The sequence below is a fragment of the Chinchilla lanigera genome, unplaced genomic scaffold (assembly GCF_000276665.1).
Source record: "Chinchilla lanigera isolate Chin_1 unplaced genomic scaffold, ChiLan1.0 scaffold00051, whole genome shotgun sequence".
NCBI classification, from domain to species: Eukaryota; Metazoa; Chordata; class Mammalia; order Rodentia; family Chinchillidae; genus Chinchilla; species Chinchilla lanigera.
In genome coordinates, this window is record NW_004955452.1 from 6,801,899 (window position 1) to 6,823,987 (window position 22,089).

Consider the following 22,089-nt stretch of genomic DNA (forward strand, 5'->3'; position numbering starts at 1 on the left):
GGGGGGGGGGGGCGCTGCTGCTTCGGACTCAGTCCAAGTTGGCTCCCACTGGACCGGGAACCGCAGCTCCTCCTCGCCCCCTACCCCCGCCCAAGCCCCTGGGCTGGCCCCCAGCCCCCTTCCCTCCCCCTGCCTGGCACGGTGTGTGCCAGGCGCTGGCAGAAAACAAACCCGCCGGGGTGGGTTTGCAGGGAGCGGGGTAACCTTGACACAGTTGCGGCAGTCGCTAATGGCAGACACACACTCCGCCTGTTCTGGGGGGACTGTTGCCGTTGCTAGGAAACCGGCAGCCGCGTGAATGGAAATGGGTCAGTAAACCTGGGGAGAGATAGTGTGACACTCGAACCACTGCAGCTGCTCCAGCCCACACCGAAATCCCTCCTCTTCAATATTTATCACTCCCGCCTGGGCCCTCAGCTCCTGCCAGACCCTGCACCAGCCTGGCCCTTGGCCCCTGCAAGGGTCGACCGGGGTGGAGGGAGAACAGCAATGGAGGGGGTGGCTTATTCACAGTTGGGGGGGTCCCGGCGGGATGGAACTGGTTCTGGAGGAGATTGAACAGGAAACAGAGTCTAATCCCATGGTGGGGAAGGGGTTAAAAGGTCAATTCACGCCTGTTCCTGATTTAGGCACCGTGGTGAAATTACTGTGAGAATAAACCGGCTTGCTGTGGCCTGCCTACCTGCGGAGGGACCGAGAGGAGGCTTCCCTCCCCGCACCCTGGGGCCTCCCGTGGTGGAGGGGAAGAGGCACCCAAAACAGCTAGGATTCACTTACTGCCTGAAAGTATCAGTCGGCCTGGCACAATCTGACAGCACCCCAAATGGCCCAAGAGAGGCTGCTTGCTGCCGTGCCACACTATTCTTCAGCAGCACACACCCCAGCCACTCACTGTTCAGGAAACCTTGACAACACCCCTACACAGATACCCCCACAATAGAACATGACAACTGCGATTCGGAACAGAGCTCTTCAGCTCAACCCCATAAACAAGCTGACAAACCTAGGCACAGGCAAAACTCTTCCATCGCGCCCCATGAGGCTGGAGCCTGCCCAGCAGCTTTGCCCTGACCCAAAGCCGGGCTCCCTGGCTCGGGGATGGTTTTTCCTCCCTCCTACTGCCAACCTCCTTGTCTTGCACACACCCTGATACACTGCCCCTGTGATGGCCCTTCTGGACACACCACACCACAAGTTAGCTGCCTCGTGCCCAGCTCTCTACTCCCCAGAGGCTTCCTGGTCACTGACACACACATTCCCAGCCCCTAGAAGCATGCAGTCTCCCAGCCCCGCCTGACACAAGCTCTTGCTCTTAAGCTCAGGCCTCTTTCCAGACAACGGGGACCCTGGGAATCAGCAGTGCCACTCGCGTGGGTGACATGCACCCTCCACCCACCACAATCTCTGCCAGCATCCCTGAAGGGTGTGTCTCAGCTCAGCAAGGGAGGCACTCCAGCCTGGGAGGGGGTACCTTGACAGGGATCTCCCAGCTGACTTGGTTCTCTGTGTCTCTTATCTCCTAGGATACATCAGTCAACACAGGCTTGGAGCCTGTCAGAGCTAGAAGGTGCCTTAGGGAGTCACTAATCTGGCTCCTCCTCTCAATAGGAAGAAACAGAGACCCATAGAGGAAAAGCAGCCTGCCCAGTCACACAGCCCAAGTGCTGGTTCCAGCTTACTTCTTTATATTCCTTTTCTAGGAGTCCTCTGTGAGTTGGAGAGAGACTAAGAGTTGGGGAAGGAGAGAAGGTCAACCCAGAAAGACCTCCGAGAAGCGGAGAGAGGCAGATCATTGACTAGGCAGAGGGGAAATCTAGTCCCAGAGAGGTGATGGGACCTGCTCAGCAGTTCTTTCAGAGATGGCACCTGCAGTGAGCCACGTAAATTTGATCACATCTACACTCTGCCAAAATGACTGGTGGACAATCAACTCTGCCCCTGTCCCTCTCCCAGGGTACCGAAACACTACATCCCCAAGCCAAAGGGAAGGTTACTCTGTTCCCCATGCCTGGGCTTCAATGCTGATTCCAACTCCTGGGCAGCCCTGCCTTCTATTATTTAAACAGATGTCAGCCAGGACGCCTCTGGGAGGATGAGCGGTATTCTCCTGGGTGTTTGTATTTCAACTCCATTTTGCAGAAAAGCAAACTGAGGCTCACAGAGGCCCGATAATTTGTTTACACAGATAACAAATGGAACCTTAAGCTCCTTCCAGTGCACTTGGGTCTTTCCCTGTGGACAGGGAAGGCCAATTAAACAGGAAACGGGGAGAACTGGGGGAGGTGGGGCAGGGAGAGGCTGGGGATAACACAAGCCCAAGCTGACCTCCTGGGCTGAGGTGGAGTTTAGACAGAGGCATTTGAATTTGAATCTGGGTATCTGGCAGTGGTGGAGTGAAAGGTCAGCAAGGAGCTGGGAGGGAGAGGAAAGCAGAATTCCACCAGCTTCAAGCCTGCCTGGGCCATACCCCAGGGAGCCAGGCCAGGGCTCTCTGCCAGCCCTCGTGGAACAACAGTGGGAGCATTGTGAGGGGACTGGGCCCCCTCCCTGGGCCTCGGTTTCCCCATCTGTACTAAGAGCTGGCTTGGCAGGAAGAACTTCCAAGGGCCCTACCAACTTTATTTATTTATTTATTCTGGCAGTACCAGGGAGTGAATCCAGTGCCTTGTGCATGCTAGGCAAGTGCTGAATTGCTTCTCCTTTTTATTTTTTAAGACAGGGACTCAGTGAGTTCTCCAGGCTGGTCTCAAAATTGTTTTCTTCTTGCCTCAGCCTCCTAAGTAGCTGGGATTACAAGTGTGTGACACCTGTGTGCCTTGCCCTTCCTACTTTAACATATTCTAATCGGTCCTAGTTCTCAGCTCTCAGTAGAAGACAGTACCAACAGTAAATATGCATTTAATGAGGCACTACTTACCTTGGGAAGCCACATTTCACAGGGCTGTTGGAGGGTAATGGGATTCATCTACTTTGAGGAAAGGCTGTCTAGTCCTCTGAAGGGAACACGTGCTCTATGTACTACCCTTACTGTGGGCAGAACTGTATTACTTGTTTCAAACGTGCAACTTTAAGCTCTACAACAAGGCCAAGGCCTACTGTTATCTAGTTTTTCATGAGGAAAGGGAAACAGGAGTGAAGGGACTTGCTCAAGGTCACACAGCCAATGAGCAGCAGAGAAGGCATGCCAACTAGGCCTGTCTCCACTGCTTTTGTTTGATGTGGCCAGGGTACACTGGATGGGAGAAGGCAATGGAAGGAAACAAGGGCCATGTGGAGGGGAATAAAGGGTCCACCCCGGGCAGGGGGGATATACCTGCTGAGCTCCAAACGGCTCATCAGCCAGCAGAGTACCAAATGGTGCTGGAACACGACTAAGCTGTGGGAAAGCACCCCTCCCCCCACAAAGGGCAGCATAGGCCGAAGACCTCCCCTAGCCCACAGTGCCAGCTGTGAGCCCTGAGAGGTCACTTACCTATTTCCCTGGGCCTCAGGGCTCTGGTAAAATGAAGCCCCTGCCTCCGAGGGGTCCTTTTCTGGAATCCCCCACCTGCAAGGTGCAGAGCCGCCCCCAAAGAAAGTTGCCTCTGCCACCGGGAAAATTTTTCAGGATTTTTTCAGTACATCTGCGTGCCCCTCAGTAGCCCCACAATGGGGGGCAGAGAGGGACTGGGAGGAGGCCGCCTCACTTCCCTCCTAGAAGCCCTTGGACGGCTTGATTCGAGCTGGAGGTGTCGATCTGCAGGACCAGCCGGTCTCCAAGAGGCCAGGACTGGCAGGCTTCGAGTTTTGCCGCCACTGCCCGCGGCTACCTGGCTGCCCCCATATCCCTGCCACCCCGCCCCCTCCCAGAGGAGGCCGCAGGGCGTCTGACTCCTGAGGAGGTGACGGCCGAGAGGGAAACCAGGCGGCTGGGGGAGGGGCGCTGCCTGCACCTGGCCCCTCTCCGCCGCCCAGGCCCGGAGAGGCGGGACTGGACCCCCGCCAGACCCGAAAAGGCGGCGGGTAGCGGGGCGGGGGGGACTCCCACCTCGCCCGCAGACTGGGTGCGGGCGGGGAGATCTCGCCCACCACCCTCGTAGCGGAGGCGCCCCCTAGGGTCCGGCGCCTGGCCGCCCCTTCCCGAGCCGCGCTCGGCCCGCTCCCCCGGCCGGCCGCGCTCCCCAGCTGCAGGAAATTCCAGAAGCTCTCCATCATCCCGGCGCAGCGCGCAGCCGGGGCTGCCAAGGCTCCCCGAAGGAGAGCCACATGCCGGCCGATGGGCCGTGCGGCCCGCCCTCGCCCCCCACCCGTCCAACACGGCCGGGCAGCCACGTCGGGCCGGGCGGGGGCCGGGCCGGCCGCCCCTTCCCGCGTCCTAGGGCCGGCGGAATGCGTGGCAGCTCCGGCCGGGGACTATTTTGAGCGGGAGGGGAGCGGCCCAGCCGTGGTGTTTTCGGCTTTTTCCTGGCCCCCGGCCCGTCAGCCCGGGCCCTCGGCCGCCGCGGAGGGGTGATCACGTGGCAGGGGCGGGCGGTGGGGGGGCCGCCGTGATCCGGCCCCGGCCCGGGCCCGGCCCGGCCCGAGAGGGCCCCGGCCGCGGTCCGGACCTGCGCGCTCAGCCCGGGCCGAGCGGCGGGATTATTAATAGCGCGCCTGGCTCCAGCAGAGGCTCCAGGGCGCCCGCTACCTGCGCGCCCCTCCTCCGTTGAACGCAGGCGGCCAGGGCACTCCCTCCCCAGCGGCGGACTCGGGCCTCACTGGATAGCGCCACTGTGCTCCAGTGGCCAATCACCGGCCTCGATTTCCTTACCTGTAAATTGAGGTTGAGCTACTCGGCTTTATATGGTGGGTACCATATAAAGGTTTTGCTTGTTGTAGGCCTCTCGTTGGGCAGAACACATTCAAGTTTGGAAGCCTTAGTTTTCCCACTTACAAAGAGAGGGTGCAAGTAGGACTGCTGGGAGGGGATAGGTCCCTTACATTTTCACAATACATTTTCACTTATAACCCATTTGAGCCTAGTGACTACCTAATGGTAATGGCCAACACGAAGCATTTGGCCTGCATTACCAGCATGCATTAACTCACTTGATTATAAGGGTCCCATAAAAAAGACAATATCCCATTTTTGCTGATGAGGAAGCTGACGCTCAGTAAAGTTAGCCCGACCAAGGTCATAGAGGAGCATAGCCCAGAGTCAGACAAACTGGTTTCAGAGTCTGGGTTAACCACTGAACTCCTGACACAAGCAAGCCAAACATATTTTTTAAAACAAAAGAGATGGAAACTGAGGCTCAAAGTGTGATTTTCCCAAAGCTGCCTTTGGCCATTTAGTGGCACAGGTAGGCATCCAACACAAATCTTCCAACTCCTACTCCAGTGCTCCACTGCAGCCCTCTGAATTGTTCAACTCCTGTTGGAGGGGTCCCTAGGATACAGTACTAAAAGATGGGTACCAAGCTGTGTCCAGGGGCCTAGAGGTTATCCTCTCACAAGTGTCAGTCCCAGACTGTCAGCTCCCCAGTATTTATTCGTCCATCAAATTCTAGACCCAGTTCAGCCTCACAGCCAAAGGATGTGGGGTAAGGGGAGATGACACAGAGGGGTAACAGCCTGGGATAGGGCCTGGAGCTGCTTCCTGTTCCCCCCACCCCACCCCCTAGCAAGGAAGCACAAAGGCTGGCAGGCCCCCCACTCCGCCCCGGAAACCTGCCAGTTTATTTCTGTCTCTGGGCCCCCTGTTTCCACAGACTCAGTCCAGGAAGGCTGGCAGCAGCTGGCTTGGAGGGGTGGAGCTCTTGCTCCCTCAAGGGTCCAGCTGCCACCCTGCCCTCCCCCACCTGCCAGGCCAGACCAGACACGAGAGTGGGAGATGACACTAGGACGAGGGAAGGAGGGAGGAGGAGAAGGGCAATGCTCAGAGGTGACATGAATGCCCTGAAAGGCCCAGGGACCCAAAAGAAATTCCCCCGGAAGCCAGTCAGAACTCCAAGGGAGGGAACCACTCCCCAACCCAGAGCCCAGGTGCTCTCCCAAGTGTGGCCAGTCTACACTCAGTTCAAGTCTGCTAAGGGTGTAACGTCTGGCGTGTCCAACCCTATTTACTCCAGAACATTCTGGCTCATGACTCCTCTGGACCCAAGTCCCAAAGGAAAGCCTGCATCTAAACCTTGCTGTCCATACAGCAGCCACTAACCACATGTGGCTACCAAGCACTAAGGAAGTGGCTAGTCCAAAACAGGATATACTGTAAGTATAAAATATGTATCAGGGCCGGAGATATAGCTCAGAGGCACAAGCACCTGCCTGGCAAGTGCAAGGTCTTGAGTTCGAGTCCTGATACCAAAACAAAACAAAAACCCCCAAAACTAAAATACGCACCAGACGCTGAAGTCTTACTATAAAAAAAGATAAAAGATGGCAATAATTTTTACTATCACATGTTGGAATGACAATATTTCTGATATATGGGGTTAGAAAATATACATAATTAAAATTTCACTTTTTAAAAAATGTTGTCTAATGTGGGTATGAGAGAATTTTAAACTACATATGCATTTTCCATTGAATTTCTACTGGGCAGTGCTATTCTAGATCATACGGTAGGACCAAAACTGTTCACTGTGGATCACTGTTTGTGTGGCTTTTACTCACCCACTCCCCCATATCCAGACCACAGTCTTATGTGTGGATCTAATTCTCACTACCCCAAACAACCCTCCCCAACTTTCTGCGAATTTAGGCTCAGGCAGAGATTATAACTGAGTCTGTTTTAAACCATTATCTAGTACATTTCTTGTTCATCAGTTCCCAGTAGTTAGATCCCCAGCAAGAATGTGGCTCTAGATCAGTAGTGGCAAACCTGAGAGGCTGAGGCAGGTGGATCATTGCAAGTTCAAGACCAGCCTGGGCTACAAAGTGAGCTCAAGGCCAGCCTGAACTGCATAGCGAGACCCTGCCTCAAAAACAAAAAACAAAAAACAAAAAACCTGTGGCACTTGTGCCGGCTGTTTGTATATCATTGAAAGCTCTAAAAGGTTTGCCATCACTGCTCTAGATTATCTTCCATGTTAACCTGCGATGGATCTAAATTCCAGTCTGACACCCTAAACTTGTTTGCTTAGATCACTGTTTAATAAAGTTTAAATCTGCATGCACCCTCAGGAGGCATAAGGCTCTACATTAGGAAATGGCAAACTATGGCCCATGGGCCAAATCTGGCCTGTTGTCTGATTTTATAATTGAAGTTTAATTGGCACACAGCCTGGCTCATTTATTTATGCATTGTCTACGACTACTTTCAAGGTATCAGACAGAGACTGAATCACTTACAATGCCTAAATTTTCTACTATGTGGCTCTTTACAGAAAGATCCTGTCAAATAACCAAGTCTAACCCACCATAAATCTGTATTCTAATCTGAGACCGTTGCCTAGCTAGTCTAATCTAGATCACCTTCTGTTGTGCTTGTAGATGGTGCTGCCCTGCCAACCAGGATCTAAACCAGAACCTAACATGGGTCCCCTGGTGCTGGGGTTCCAGATTCTATTCTGAGCTCAGCAGATGGGACCCAGGATTCCTTTCTGGAATGGAAAGAGTGTTTCTACTTCTGAACTTCCTTAGAGAGATCAAGGCCCACTGGCTCTTCTCAGTGGCCTTGAATGGGGAGGGAGGGTAAATTCCAGAGACAACACTGGAGGTTGAGTCAAAGAGTCAAGGATAAGCCCTTCTCTCTCCAGGGTGAACATAATCAGGCCAAGAAGCTACAGTACTGCACCTCTACATTCCATCCTTCTGCAGCAGGGCCCAGAGCAGGTCACTGGGGGATCAGGGGAGACAAATACCACACCCTCTGGAAACCAAGCCAGGGGGCTCCAAACAAAATTTTTACTGGCTTTCACCTCCAATTGCCTGACGCCTCACCTCGGAGCTGATCCGGCACCATTACCCTTTTTTTCCTCCTCTAACTCTGTCTCTCTTTATCTTTCTTTAAAAAATCCTCCCACACCTGCCTCCTTCCCTGCCACTTCTCCTTCCTTGGTCCTAGACTCCCAGGCTGGCCTCGTGGTAAAGATCTTAAGCTGTGGAACTGACAAACCAGACTTAAGTTCTAACTCTGACTTTGAACAAATCACTTCACCTCTCTAGACCTCCTTGATTTCCCTACCTGCAAAACAGAATAAATATAATGGTACTTATTTTATAGGACTATTGTACAACCTTTTAAAAAGTAGATCACTTTACCTAGTACCTTCCCTAGGATCAATATATAATGCTAGCTACTTAAAAAAAACGATTACTAGTGACCATCTAGCTTGGTTCCATGAATGGATTTTGGCAGTTTTGTAAACCTCAAAAAATGTTAACCAAAACTTGTTTTTGTATTCTTCTGGACAGATGGCCCTGAACCCTCTCATCATCTCAAAATATATCCATAGCCTAAAATGTTTAAAGGAAAAGAAAGAGGCTGGGCGTGGTGGGGCATGCCTGTAATCTTAGCACTCGGGAGGCTGAGGCAGGAGGATTGTTGCAAGTTTGACACCAGCCTGGGCTACAAAATGAGCTCAAGGCCAACCTGAACTGCATAGCGAGACCCTGTCTCAAACAGACAAAAAAAAAAAAAAAAAAAAAAAAAAAGGAAAAGAAAGGTAAAAGAAAGAAAGAAGGGTACCTTTAGTTCAATCCAAATAAGAGAACAAGACAGGAGAGGGAGGGGAGCAGCTCCAGTTCCCTCAAAACATCTGGGCAGACCCCAGACTAGAGCCCGGGAGTACCATCTCCAGGCTTTGCTCCTTTCACCCGTCCAAGTTGTTCTCCGCTCTGACCTCATCATTCTCACCTGCTCAACTGTGACAGCCTCCCAGTGGGTTCCCCACCTCCAGCCGCCTCCATGGAATCTCCTCCACCTGGTGCTAGATATGTATATCTTCCTCAAATCCCATTCCCATGACACTGAGTCTCTGCCCTGAAACCTTTAATAGCTCTCTACTGCTGAGGACAACATCAAGGCTGAGGTCTCTGGCCTGACATTCAAGGGCCTTCACAGCCAGCTCTCTGGCCCGGCCAACCGCCTTGCTGTTCCCTCTCATCTGGTCAGTAGGCTGATTTCTTCCTCTCCTCCCTTTGCTCCCCTCAGTTTCGACACCACCCACACACTCACTCAGTTCTGGACAGACTGTGCCCCTCTGTTCAATCACGCAGTGTCTCAGACCTAGCCTGCTGCCCCTGCTCTACCCTTGGGGTTGCTCCTGGCTCCAGCTGCTCTCTGAGCTCACCCTGAGGAGGCCAGGCCAGGGTATGCTGACGACAGCTCTGGCTCCAGGAAGCAAGCCTCTGTCACTGGACCCTGACATACTTACTCTTTTTTCTTCCTCCTTTTTGAGACAGAGAGAGACAGGGTCTCGCTACGTAGTTCAGGCTGGCCTTGAATTCATTATGCAGCGCAGGCTGGCCTGGAACTCACAGCAATCTTCCTGCCTCAGCCTCCTAAATGCTAGATTATAGGCATGCACAACCACGCCCAGCGACACGGACCTACCTTAACACTGCTCCTGTCTTCTACAGTCCAGCTCCATACTGTCCTCTATGCTTTCAGGAACAGAACTCACTTTGTTACAGAATCACAGGGATTCAGCCAGTATAGCACCGTCCTCAAAGTTATGACTTGGGTCAGTCTTCTCTTTGAGCCTCAGCATCCTTAGCTGTACGATGGAGATAGCGGTGTCTATATCTCACATGATTCTCATGAAAGACAAATAGAAGATGCCTTTTCTACAAAAACCTGCAAATACTACAAATAATAACCAGTCTCGGGTATGCTGGCACACACCTGTAGTCACAGCTATTTGGGAGCTTGAGATGAGGGCCTCACTTGAACTTGTAGCTTGAGACCAGCCTGGGCAACATAGACGACTTCATTTCAAAAAAAAAAAAAAATAACAAATAAAGTTGCGATAACCCTGCAAATTTGATACTGTCTAAGCTCCTCCCCATTTCACTTCCTTGGCACTTGTCACCAACTGCCAGACCATATATTTTACTTGTTTTTGTGTAAATTGTTTCACCCTCTAAACGTAAGCGCCTTGAGGGCAGGGATTTTTTTTCTTTTTTTTTTTTCATTGCTCTGTGTCCTAGCAAAGTGCCTGACACCAAGTATGTGCTTGATAGCTGAGGAATGAATGAGTGAGTCAAGTGCATACTATGTGCCAGGAGCTGCGCTAAGCAGTTTCCCAGATCATCTCCTCTGAGGAATCAGGTACTTTGATTATCTCTCATTTTGAAAATGAGACACTAAGTGACCTGCCTGATCCGTGGTGGGAGCAGCCTGGCTAGGATTTGTCTCCAGAGTTTGTCTTGTTGATCACTGTTCTATTTCCTCTCCTGACCCTTAGCTGAATCTCTTGAATCTGTCACTCTCCCTATCTCCCTGAGGCCATCACACTCCCTATGTCCCCCAGGCCACCAGCCCTCCCAACCCTCATTCCACTGAGCCATTTTCATTTCCTCTGCTTCACAGCCCTAAACCCTGCTGTTCCTTCTCACCTCAGGGCCTTTGCGTGTGCCTTGCCTGGAATGCTCTGGCTCTGGCCTCTCTTTCCACTCACTTTTCTTCCCCCTTCCTCTGCAAGACCAATGCCCCCACCCATATACCACATTTCTGACTCCAGTTTAAAGCTTTGCAATTAGGAACATGGCTTTCCAAGCCAGGCATAGCGGTACATTCCTATAATCCCAGCATTGTGGGAGGCTGAGGAAAGAGGACATAGCAAGTTCAAACCCAGCCTGGGCAACTTAGCGACTTAATAAACTGTCAAAAAAAAAAAAAAAGGGGCTGGGGATTTAGCTCAGCGGCAAAAAGCGCCTGCCTGGCAAGCGCAAGGTCGTGAGTTCGGTTCCCGGTACCGGAGAAAAACAAAAAAACAAAAAAAAAAAACCTGGGGATGTGGTTCATTGCAAAAATTCTGGGTTAAAACCCCACGACCAGAAGAAAAAATAAAAAAAAAAAAAAAATTGTTTTCTAGTGGCAAATTGCAGCTCTACTCCCTACCAGCTAAGTTTCTTTGGGAATGTCACTATACTTCTCTGAACCTGTTTCCTATCTATAAAATGGGGATAGTACAAGTACCTGCCTCAGGAGTGAAAGTACCTGACACCTAATAGGCACCCAATAAACCCCAGCCTGCTATTGTTTCTATGGCTTTTTATTGTGTTGCTCACCTCTCCTCTAAAAGCCTCAGCCTCTTCCATCCCTCCCTCCCAAACAGATGAGAATGATAATACATTGCTAATGTTCATGGAACTTTTACTGTTTGCTGTCATCGGAGGCATGCTTGACACCCAGCAGTTGTTTAGTATCATTTTGGGATAAATTTAATCTTTACCACACCCTTTGGGGTGGGAAGAACTACTATTACACCCATTTTAAAGATAAGGAAATCGAGGCTGAGAAGAGCCATTTGTTATGGTTGGGTTTTAAACCTAAGCAGTCTGACTCCAATGCCGGGCCTTTCACTGCTATCCCCATCCTTACCATTCCCAACCTGATCTGCTCACATGCCAATCCCAGGGGTAGGATGATATCTTTCTTCCTTCAGGTATTGGGTCTTAGCATCTAGACGTACACTTACTGAGCCTCTGCTTTGACATGCAAACCCTACATATTTTATCTCATTTGAGCCTCACAAGACTCTATGGCATCAGTTATTTCTCTTGACAGATTAGGAAACTGAGGCTCAGGGAGGAGTCAAGTAACTAGGACACACAGGAATGAAAGCCCAAGCTCCACCATCCCTAGTCAGGCACACCTCAGTGCTTTGACTTGTGGGCTACATCCCCCTTTTCATACAAGGCTGGGTCTAGACAGGAGGCCTCCCCAAGATGCTAGATCTCCTGGGAACTCAGGGTCTGGACCTCTTATTTAGGGCACTAAGGTCAGGAGAGCGCGATGCTTCAGAAGGATTCTAGATTCCAGTGTTCTCAGTTCAAAGGCAGGCTCTGTGTGACCTTGGGTAAGTCACTTAGCCTTCCGAGGCCTGTTTGCTAATACAGTAGTCCCCCCTCCTCTGAAGGGGAATGTTCCAAGACCACCAGTGGCTGCCTGAAACTGTGGAGAACGCCAAACCCTGTGGATACTATGCTTTTTCCTCTACAGATCCATCTATGATAAAGTTTAACTTATAAATTAGATACAATAAGATATTAACAGTAATAGGAATCAAATAGGACAATTACACTATCTTAAATGTTATTGAAAACTTACAAACTGTTTATTTCCAAAATCTTCCAGTTAATATTTTTGGACTGCGGTTGACCACAGTTAGCTGAAACCAGGGAAAGTGAAACGAGGGTAGGGGACAAGTGTATGTAAAATAAGCATGGGGAAAAACAAAACAAAACATGGGGATGCTATGATGATTGAGTGCGGATTCACAAAGTTAGAGAAGTGTCTGGGATGTGGTAAATGCTAAATAAATGTTCATTAAATAAATAAAACTTGAAGCTGGAGATGTAGCTCAGTGGTAGTTTGTGCTTAGCATGCATGAGGCCCTGGGTTCAGCTCCCAGCACCAAGAAATAAAAATTAAAACAAAACAAAAAAAACCACTTAATAAATAAAAATAGAGCTCAACCTATGTAAGGTACAGAGCAAAGACAAAACAAACCCTAATTTCAAACAGACTACTGCAGACACAGGTAAATGGAAAGAGGAGGCAGACTTTACCCCTGTAGGAAGCCCCATGTGGCAGGGACCATTCCCACCCTCACGTCCTCCAGAGCCACAGGACCCCATTTCCTGTCCTCCTCAGACTTCTGACATAATCCCCTCACACTAATCTCTTCCCGAGCCACCTCCCCTCCCCTCCCTCCAACCGTTAACTCTACATACAGTCAGACCGATCACAGACAGAACCCAGGCCTGCTTCTCCCAGCTGCTGTGTGACTCTGGGCAAGTCGCTTAGCCTCTCTCAGCCTCACCTTCTTCATCCGGCCAACGGGATAATCCCACCCCACCAGGTCTGTCCTAGGGATTAACAAATAACTGAAATCATATCCACAGATGTGTCCACTGGTGCTTGGACATGCCAGTGTCCCACAGGCCGGCCGCATAGATGCGGGATGTGCTGTTTTGAGCACTGCAGTAGAGAAAGCAGCTGCTAGAAAACACACACACCAACTTTAAAAGTTTCCCTAACAACCCTTAAGCACCACCGAAGGCAAGTTCCCTGACATTAAAATATTCTTAAGCCGGGGATATAGTTCAGCGGCACAGTGCCTGCCTGGCAAGCGTGAGGTTGTGAGTTCAATTCCTGGTACCAAAAAAAAAAATTCTTTATTGGGAGCCAGGCAGAGGCCCCATGTCAGGCCTCTGATGGCCACAGAGAAAGCAGAGAGAGTGGGGAAGACCCCGGGAGGTGAGGGGCACATGGGGGAGGGGTGTGCCCCAAGGCCCTCCCCTCTCCCTTTCTCCAACAGCTAAACCAGCAGTCACCTGCCCTGGCCTTCCATTCCTCCTAAAAGGAAGAGGAGTCAGCAGCAGCAAGTTAGGATAGTCAGTTACCTCTGTTAATTAATTAAAATAAACAGCAAATTAAATACAGTAAAATTAAAATAGCACAGGAAATTAATTCTCTCCCAGCCCCACCTCACAGGTGAGATGCTTAAAGGGCCCCTCTCAGCCAGGATCCAGGACAACTACTGGGGGGGGGGGTCAGTAGAACCTGCCGTACACTACAACTCCTAGTAACCCCAAATGTCAATGGGAGAACTCAGCTACCCACAGACATTCATGTGAATCTGCCACGCATCTGGATCTGGCTTCCTGGCTCCTTAGCCCACGCTCCTTACCCCTAGGGGACTCCACGCCTTGGTCACATTCTTGAATCCCAAACCTGCTCCCTGGCTGGTGGGCAGAGAGTCCTGACACCTGCTGGGCCAGGGGTTGGGTACTGTGTTCTTATAGGCACATGGCCCACATCCAGTGTCACAGAGGGCAGGCAAAAGGGAAGAGGGATTGTGGCCTTCTCTTCCGGGTCCCCTCTTGGAGTCAGATCCCAGAAAGATTCCTCCTCTTCTATGTGTGCTGTGGCCCCTCACTCAGGGTACCCCCAATCTGCCCCTGGAGGTCCCCGACTCTGCTCCTTCCTTTTGCTCAGGCAGAAAGCACGCCGAGGCCAGAATCCCAAGCCAGAAGTGCCCATCCAAGTCAGCCAGACCAAATCCTAGGACACAATGCCAGAGTTCCTTCACTACACAGATGAGAAAACCGAGGCCAGGCAGAGCAAGTAGTGGGGCCTGAAGCTGAATCCAAACAGCATGCGTCATGCTACCATAAGACACTGATTCTCGGTTCAGCTCAGCTCCACACTGACGCCCTTCAGCCTGGCCCCAAGGCCTCGCTTCCACAACGCTCACCCCTAAAACTCTGTTGCCCTGTGCCCTACACCCAGTGGATGAGACTCAGCCAACTCCCAAGTCCTGCCCTCAGGCTGTTGATCACAGAGTCTGCTCTCCCTGAAGCACCTTCCCCAACCTGCCTGCCCAAATTCCCCTGGCCAGCCCAACACCCACTCCTGTCCATGAGCCACTCAGAGCTCTAGCAGGGCTGCCTCATCTTCCTTTAAGCTCCCAGATGCTTCACCTCTACCCCTACCCACAGCCCTCTCTGCTGCCTGCAGGACAGCAGGTAAGCTGCTGCCTCTGGGCTCTAGCACCTGACACAGGTGCTCATCGGATCCCACCCCCATCCCACAGATTAACTGACAATAACAGCTCTCATTTACTGAGCATCTACTACAAGCCCAGCCTTGCACTGTCCCATCCTCACATGACATGCCTCACTCTTTCCTGAGGCCACAGAGCACTGGAGTGGGAGCTACAAGGACCCTTGCCCCTAAATGAATCTCCTCTCCACCCTGCTCACCTCTTCCAGGTTAGACCACCATCATCTCTCACTCATTCTACTCAAACCTCCCAAGTAGCCTCCCTGCGTCCAGTCTGTCCCTACCCTGGTCCTGTCACAAAGAACTTCCCATGACTCCTCACGGCACACTGGACAAAACTCGAACCCCTGAGCATGGCATCCGATCTGTGGCCGTCTTTGCAGTGTATCCTCTGGTCCCTGAACAGAAACACATCCTTTCAGCACACCACACTGATTGACTGCCAGGCTTTGCATGTGCTGGTCCTTCTGACCAAAACACCCTTCCTACATTCTTCCTTTGGTGAATTCTTACACATCCTTCAACAGCTCAGACCAAGGGTTACCTTCCAGTCTCACTGGAAGAGAGAAGCAACAAGCAAGCAGGCTGGTCACAAAACAGAGCTCTATGAGGGAAGGGCCTACGTCTGTCTTGGCCATCAACAGTCTCCCTAGAGCTTACCTCATAAACAATGCCCAATCCCTAGTTGTTGAGTGAATGAATGTCCCATATATACTTGTTCACTAGATGGAGAAATGACAAAAGAATCAAGGCCAAGAGGAGAGACTGAGGCTAGGGAGGCCAAGGACACAGTGAAGAGAAGTAACAGATACCATCAAGGCTAATCTGCAGCACAGTGATACACGTTGGCGAGTGTGCGTGAGCAACAGAGGAAGGAAAGTGACGGGAGGCTCCAAAAGTACGTGTGTACGGGCACGTGTGAGAGAGGTGAGGCTGCATGTGAGGGAGTGTGTGTTGCGCTTGTGAATTACCCTGTGCGAGAAGGCAGAAGTATGTGCGTGCGGAGGGAGCGCATGCGTGCCATGGAGGCTATGAGTACGCAGGCATGTGTGAGCGAGGAAGGCTGTGAGTGAGTGTGAGGGAGAGAAATGGAGGCTGAACATATCTGCGGGGACGGGGGGCAGTGGCTGAGAAAGACAAGAGGCGCATGGGGTGTATGAGTGAGAAACCGTAAGGGGCGGCATTTTGAGGACAAGCGAGGGAAGCCAGTGTGCCTGTGAGTGTGACCAACGGGGAAGGTAAGAGGTGTCAGGGCTCTGCTGAGGGTGTGGCTGATAGGGCCTCGGCCATGGGCCTGGTGCCAGAAGTGGGAGCTGGCCCTGGGCCCAGGGTGGGGGGCTCTCATAGAGCAGAAGATTCCTGAGTCTCCCCTGGAGCCACAGGCGCCAGATTACCAATGTCCCCAGGCAGGGAGGTCGAGGAGGCGGCCCAGATGTGCATGCGCTTCTACATCTGTCCACAGCAAAACCTCTGGGCATTTATTTGTCTTTGTCTGTGTCCGGGTGTGCACGCCTGTGCTTGTGTGAGCCCCGCCGGCTGTGTGTCTCTGCCTGTCTTTGTCTCTGTATGCATTTGGGCCTTTGTCTCAGAGTGTGTGGCTGTTGGTCCATGCCTGTCTGCATGACGTTGTCTGGTTTTGTGTGTGTCTAAGTGTGTCTCTGTCTATGGGGCACTATGTACCCTTGACTCTGTGCTTGTCTTCTAAGTACTAAGTGCAGGCAACCCCTGGACTGCCTGTTTGTGTTTGTGGGTCTCTGTGGCCTCAGCATGAGTGAGGACACATTGTGCTTTGAGGGCGTGGGTCTAGATCTAAGCCTGTGTCTCTGTGTGTGAGCCCACGCCACGTGGTGTGGTATGGAAATGCTTATCTATGTCTGTGTGATACGTGTTTGTGACACCAAGTATATGTGTGTGTCTCTTTGCCTCTGTGTATATGTTGGGTGTGAGGGGTTTGTCACAGACTGGTGAGCAAGTTAATCTCAGACTCCGTGACACGTGGAATAAAATCACGCTCCCATAATGGGATCATTCGTCTTCCTGTCCAAGGAGAGAACCAACTCTTCACCCTCCGCCCTAGGGGAGCCAGAGGGGCCAGGGCCAGGCACCAGCCCCCCACCCAGACCCCTTTTGGGCCCCAGCACCCCACCCCCACCCCTCCTCTGCTGCACCAGGCTCATTCTGCCTCTAGAGTGCCCTGGTGCCCACTGTGGGCTGGGCAGGGCTCCAGGACATGTGACTAGGCCTTAGAGGCCTGTCCTGGGCCCCCCAGCCCCACCCACTGCTGAGGAGGGCCCTGCCCCAGATGGGAAGGGGGGGTGCAGGAAGGAATCTTTGGGCCCCTCCTCCCCCCGGAGGGGAGGGATGAGCTGCAGGCCCAGCCGGGATTTTCCATCTCTCAGCAACAAGATTCCTGGTGAGCAGGCTGCGGGGTTTGGCAGGGCGCCTGCTGGAGACCCGCCCTCACCCGCCAGGACGCCTGGGTCCCCAGGGCCAGGCAGCAACGAGTTCCCTGGGGAGCTGGAAGGGCCCCAGAACTCCAGCCTACTGTTGCCTGGGCCTGTGGGAAAGCCAGATCCTTCTAGACCCTCTGCCTACCAACCAAAGATGGCTCCCCAGCCCCCCAGGCAAATTGCCACCCTTCCTCTGGCCTCCCCTAAACCTCAGCCTTGAGAAAGCCTTCCCAGGCCAGCCACCCACCACCACCCCCGCCTGACCTCAGCACACACCCAGCTGGGTTCTAGACCTCACCTCCAGGTCTGAGGGCTCACAAGGGCAAAGCTGTTGCTTCTCTCAGACTGGGGGGTTCTGAGGACATGACCGTGTGTCCTGCATCTGGTAAAAATCTTCTGGGTCCCAGCTCTCCTTCCTCTCCAGGCTGAGCTGGGAAGCACCAAGAAAAGCTTTCAAACCTAAGCTGGGGAAGCTGGGGTGATGAAGCCCCCTGCCCTACCTACTACCCTAGTGAGTCAAGAGGCAAGATTCAGTCGTCTGGCCGTTGTCTTCATCCAGCCCAGCAGCAGTGGCTGCACCTCTCTTTCCCAGGGGTACAATGTCAGGAGCAGGGAGCCTCCATCAGAGGGAGAGAGGAGAGGGGAGCAGGCAGGTGGGCTCCCTCAACCCCAGCACCTCAGATGAGCTGCTAGAGAGCAAGTTTGGTAAGAGATTAAGGTTGAGGACAAACAAGACGCTCCAAGATTTATGAGCCTCATTCTTCTCCCTTAAATTCCCCTCCAAGCCCCCCAGTCCCAGCCTGGTCCCTCCAGGACTATGCTGTGGCCCCTGGCCAATGTCAAGACCCTAACCCATCCATCAGCTGTTGCCAGGGAGTTTCCACCCTAGCGGGTTCCAAAAGGAGGGGCTCAACTGATACTAGGGGCCCAGATTGATGGGAGGGGGCATGACCCAAAGAGGCAGCCCACAACCCTACACCCTCACAGAAGCTGGGGCGCACAACCTCCAGGGAAAAAACTAGGCTGGTGGGTGGAGCTCAGGAAGAGGAGGCCTCCCAACCCTGGCACCACACCCAGCCCCACCCTTTCAAGAGGCTAGGAGACCTGGGATCCCAAGAGGCTCTGTACTCGCAGGGTGTGTGACCTTGGGTTGCTGCTGCTCCTCTCTGAGCCTCAGCTCCCCACCACACAATGCAGGAAGTGGCTCAGATATCCCAGGTGTCCCCTGCTCAGTTCAGCCCCTCAGCACTAAGCCCTGCCCACTCTCTAGCGCAGGGGTGTCAACAGAATCTGGGCCAGATGGGGTGAGGCTGCAGCAGCTAGCTGGAGGAGTCCCTCAGGTCACCTGAGTCAGAGCTGAAGCCTCACGGTGATTACCCCTCTAGCGCACATGCTTTGCCAGAAGAATGAAATGGAAACTTTGAGAGGGTCAGGGTCTGCACCCACACCCAAGTCTTACTGGTGGTGTGGCTGAGAGGACAAGGTCTGGGGGGACTGAATTAAAACCCCAGCTGCAGCCAGGCACGAGAGGGGCACACACCTATAATCCCAGAACTCAGGAGGCTGAAGCAGTAGGATCACTGCAAATTTCACACTGGCCTGGACTACAAAGTGAGTTCAAGACCAGTCTGGACTACATAGTGAGACGTGGTCTCAAAAATAAATAAATAAACAAACAAACAAATAAATAAATAAATAAAATAAAGCTGCACCATCTCTTCTCTCAGTCTCAGAGTCCTCATCTGTAAAATGGGGGAACAGTGCCTCCCTCCTAGGGGTGTTGAGTTGAAATGAAAAAATACATGTGAAGAGCTTGGCACCATGCCTGACACACAGTAATTGCTTGAACAATAGTAGTTACAGTGACTTGGTTGGTATTGTATTAACATAAATCGAAGTGGCCAGGGGCAAAGGGAAGGAAAGATCCTGATCTGGCTGGAGGATGAGACCAGGCTCGTCCCTCAGCCAGGTCAGGACCCTCAGGACCTCAGCCCAGAAAGGCCAGCCAAATTCCTTGAAGCCCCTCAGATGTGTCCCCTATTCGTTAAAGGTCTCTCATTAGTGAGCCTGGGCACCTGCCCCTCCATGCGTAATAAGCCTCATTAGTATCTTAGCCCCAAGCTCTGAGCCCAGAGTCTATGTGTATGCACATGCAAAAGGGTAGGGGGGCTGCAACAGGCCACCAGCCAGGAGACAGCATCCTCGCCAACCACACCCCCTGCCTGTCATCCGCAGAGCCCGTCACCACCCAGCTTGTCACCTGCCTGCCTCGCACCCGCACCACCTGTCACCCACCCAGGCTCATCACCCACCCAGCCCATCACCTGCACCACCTGTCACCCACCCAACCTGTCACTGGAGCCGCCTGACAGGCATCTGGGTGGGGGACAGGAGATGGGGAGGAGAAGACCACAGGGGTGTGGAGCTGGGGGCCCCAGAGACCCTGTGGGACCCCCACTTCAGCTCGGCATCCTGCAGTATCGCCATGGCAACCTCTCAGCCGCAACCACTTTCCCAAACATCCCCCGCCCTCCCCCCCCCCAGGCCCTGCTCTTAGCTGAGCTGAGGCTGAGAAGAGCCTGAGTGACAGCAGAACGGGGCAGGAAGGAGGGGTTCATCAGCAGGCTGGCCTTGACCGTCCTTCCGCCTTTGGACTCGGTTACTCCATCTGCAAAATGGAGGGGCCAGAACGGATGAGGCCCTCGTGGAACAGGCCATCCCAGCCTGGATTGGCTGAGCCAGCTGCCGGTTAACCTGGGAGGGCTGGGAGGTGGGACAAAAGGACAGGGGTTTCTGGGTTCTTCCACACTCCTCTGCCTCTAGCCTAGCCCAGAGAGGCTAAGCCTCTGGCCCAAGCTCACACAGCAGAAGAGGAGGACGAGGCTGGAAGGGAGAGGGGCTCTGCTATGGGACAGCCAGCTGGAGGGACCACAATGGGTGACCCAAGGTGACTGGGGGCTGGCTTGGCCCTTACCTCTGAGCTGCATTATCAAACTCAGAGCTCAGAGCTCAGCAATAGCTGTGGCACTGGCCCCCTAGGGCACACATGCTAAGGTGGAATGGCAGAGACATCCTCCTCAAGGGAGGTCCCACAGTCCCTGGCTCCTTCGAGGACCGGCTGGGCAGGGGGCTGAGGTGGCAGAGGGGCAGCGGCTCTGTCCTCCCCACCCCCTCTCCTCACACTCCTCCAGGCAGGCAGCGATAGGATTACTTCTGCATGACTGCCCGCTCCACAGGGTTCCAGAGACCCTCCTGCCTGCAGCAATCTTTAAAATTCCTCCAGCCCAACCTCTCTCCCTTTCTCCCCGCAGTGAATGCTCCAGAGCCTACCGCAGTGTACCCACTGCTGCCACGCTGCTGCCGCCACCACCCCCAAGCAGGTGGGGGCCCAGGTCTCTGGTGCCCGTGGGCAAAGACAGACCTGTCCTTGGGTGTGACCACGTGTCCCTCTGACCCTCTGGTCCTTGGGGCTGCTGACCCAATCCCACAGACTCCGGCTGGGGTCCAGCATGGCAGCTGTACCAAGGCGACGGGCACCGTGTGCAAACACGCCTGGCGGGACATGGCATGGTTGCCCACGTCCTTTGCTGCCACACCTGGCAGCCCCAGCTCTGCTCTGACCCCCTCCCTATCTCACCAATCCCTCCTATGCCCTGGGTGGGCAGACAGCTGGGCCACGCCAGCGCCTCTGGCTCCCCAGGGCACAAGAGGCAGGCAGATCGATCCACTGAATTTTTTAAGGCCCTAATGGAGCCTGTATCCCAGGACTTGCTCGACTGAGACACAGGCAATGTCTTGGGGACCCCTCCCGCAGCACTGCAGTTCCTTCTCCTTTCAGGTCTTAGGGTCAGGGGGAACCTCCCTATGAGCCTTCTGCCAGCAAGAGAAGAGGCACCTGGGACGCCCAGGAAAGAGATGATACTGGGGGGCTGTGAGCAATACTTAAAGCCCCCCACAACCTCCCCAGCCCTAACGCAAGCAGAAGCAGCTCAGCCTCTAAATCACTCCCCTCATGCTGCCCTCTGAGGCGGATTCTGTGCATCTGTAATTAGGGGGTGGAACAGATGGTGGAGATTCCGTTTAAAATCATGCATCTAGTAAAGTAACCTTCACTGTCGGAACTGACTCCCAGGGAGACCATGCCCTGCAGTCTAGATGGGGGGGGATCAAGCCAGCACCTTCCCCATCCCTCTCTCTGAAGCCCCAGCTCACATCCTTCTCAGGTGAGCCAAGGGGTGGGGGCGGGGGTTGGCAAACACTTGAAAAGTGCAAGGGGGTGTCATTCCCCCCCAGCCCCCCACATACATGCCACAGCCTAGGCAGGGCTGGGTACTCAGAGTTCTTGGCTGAGAGACCAGGATAACCGGGTTCCAAAGGGCTCTGTCCCACACCCAAGGAGGCCCCAAGCCCCTAAGCCGGGGCCAGAGTGTCCAGAGCACAGGGTCTTGGGGGGGGGGGAGGCAACTTTGAGCCAGATGTCCAGCTTCACTGTCCAGAAGTGAAAGGCCTGGGGCAGTGAGAGGTGGAGATGGCTCCCCAGGCAGAGGAGGCTCTGGGAAGTGGGGGAGGCCTGGGCAGCAAAGAGAGGGAGAGCAATTCGTGCAAAGGCGAGGCTGTCTGGGGGGGAACGACCAGTGGGGGAGGGTGTGCTGGAATGTGTGGCTGGTGGGAGTGAGGGCTGCAGGAGAACTGAGGAGGGTATGTGACATGGTGCTGCGGGGTGCAGGGGGAGCGCAAGAGCTGCCCGTGTGCTCAAAGGGGTAAACAGGTCAGGGCTGTGCGGCTAAGTGTGGTGTCATGTCTGGAGAGGTGTAGGGCTCACCCCATGCCCCTATGTGGCTGAACAAAGTCCTGGAGCCAGAGCTGAGCTACATCTGGGGAGTGGCTGGGACTCAGGCAGGATTGCCTGTCGAGGTATGGAGACCTGTGGGGAGGGTCTGT

The 22,089-nt window shown here is 53.5% G+C and overlaps 1 protein-coding gene across 7 annotated transcripts in view; it reads right to left on the bottom strand.

Annotated features, from left to right (window-relative positions):
- Ahdc1 (AT hook, DNA binding motif, containing 1) overlaps positions 1–22,089 on the bottom strand; it is a 65,740-nt gene that overhangs the window by 34,649 nt on the left and 9,002 nt on the right. Inside the window, exon 1 of one of the 7 annotated variants that reach the window (XM_005394916.2) lies at positions 3,473–3,491. The exons of 4 other annotated variants lie outside the window; for them this stretch is intronic. The gene's annotated coding sequence lies outside the window, so the exon portion shown is untranslated. Of the gene's footprint in view, positions 1–1,396; positions 1,523–3,472; positions 3,492–22,089 lie in introns of those variants that run through there. 2 more of the 7 variants (XM_005394915.2, XM_005394917.2) reach the window with 2 other exon arrangements.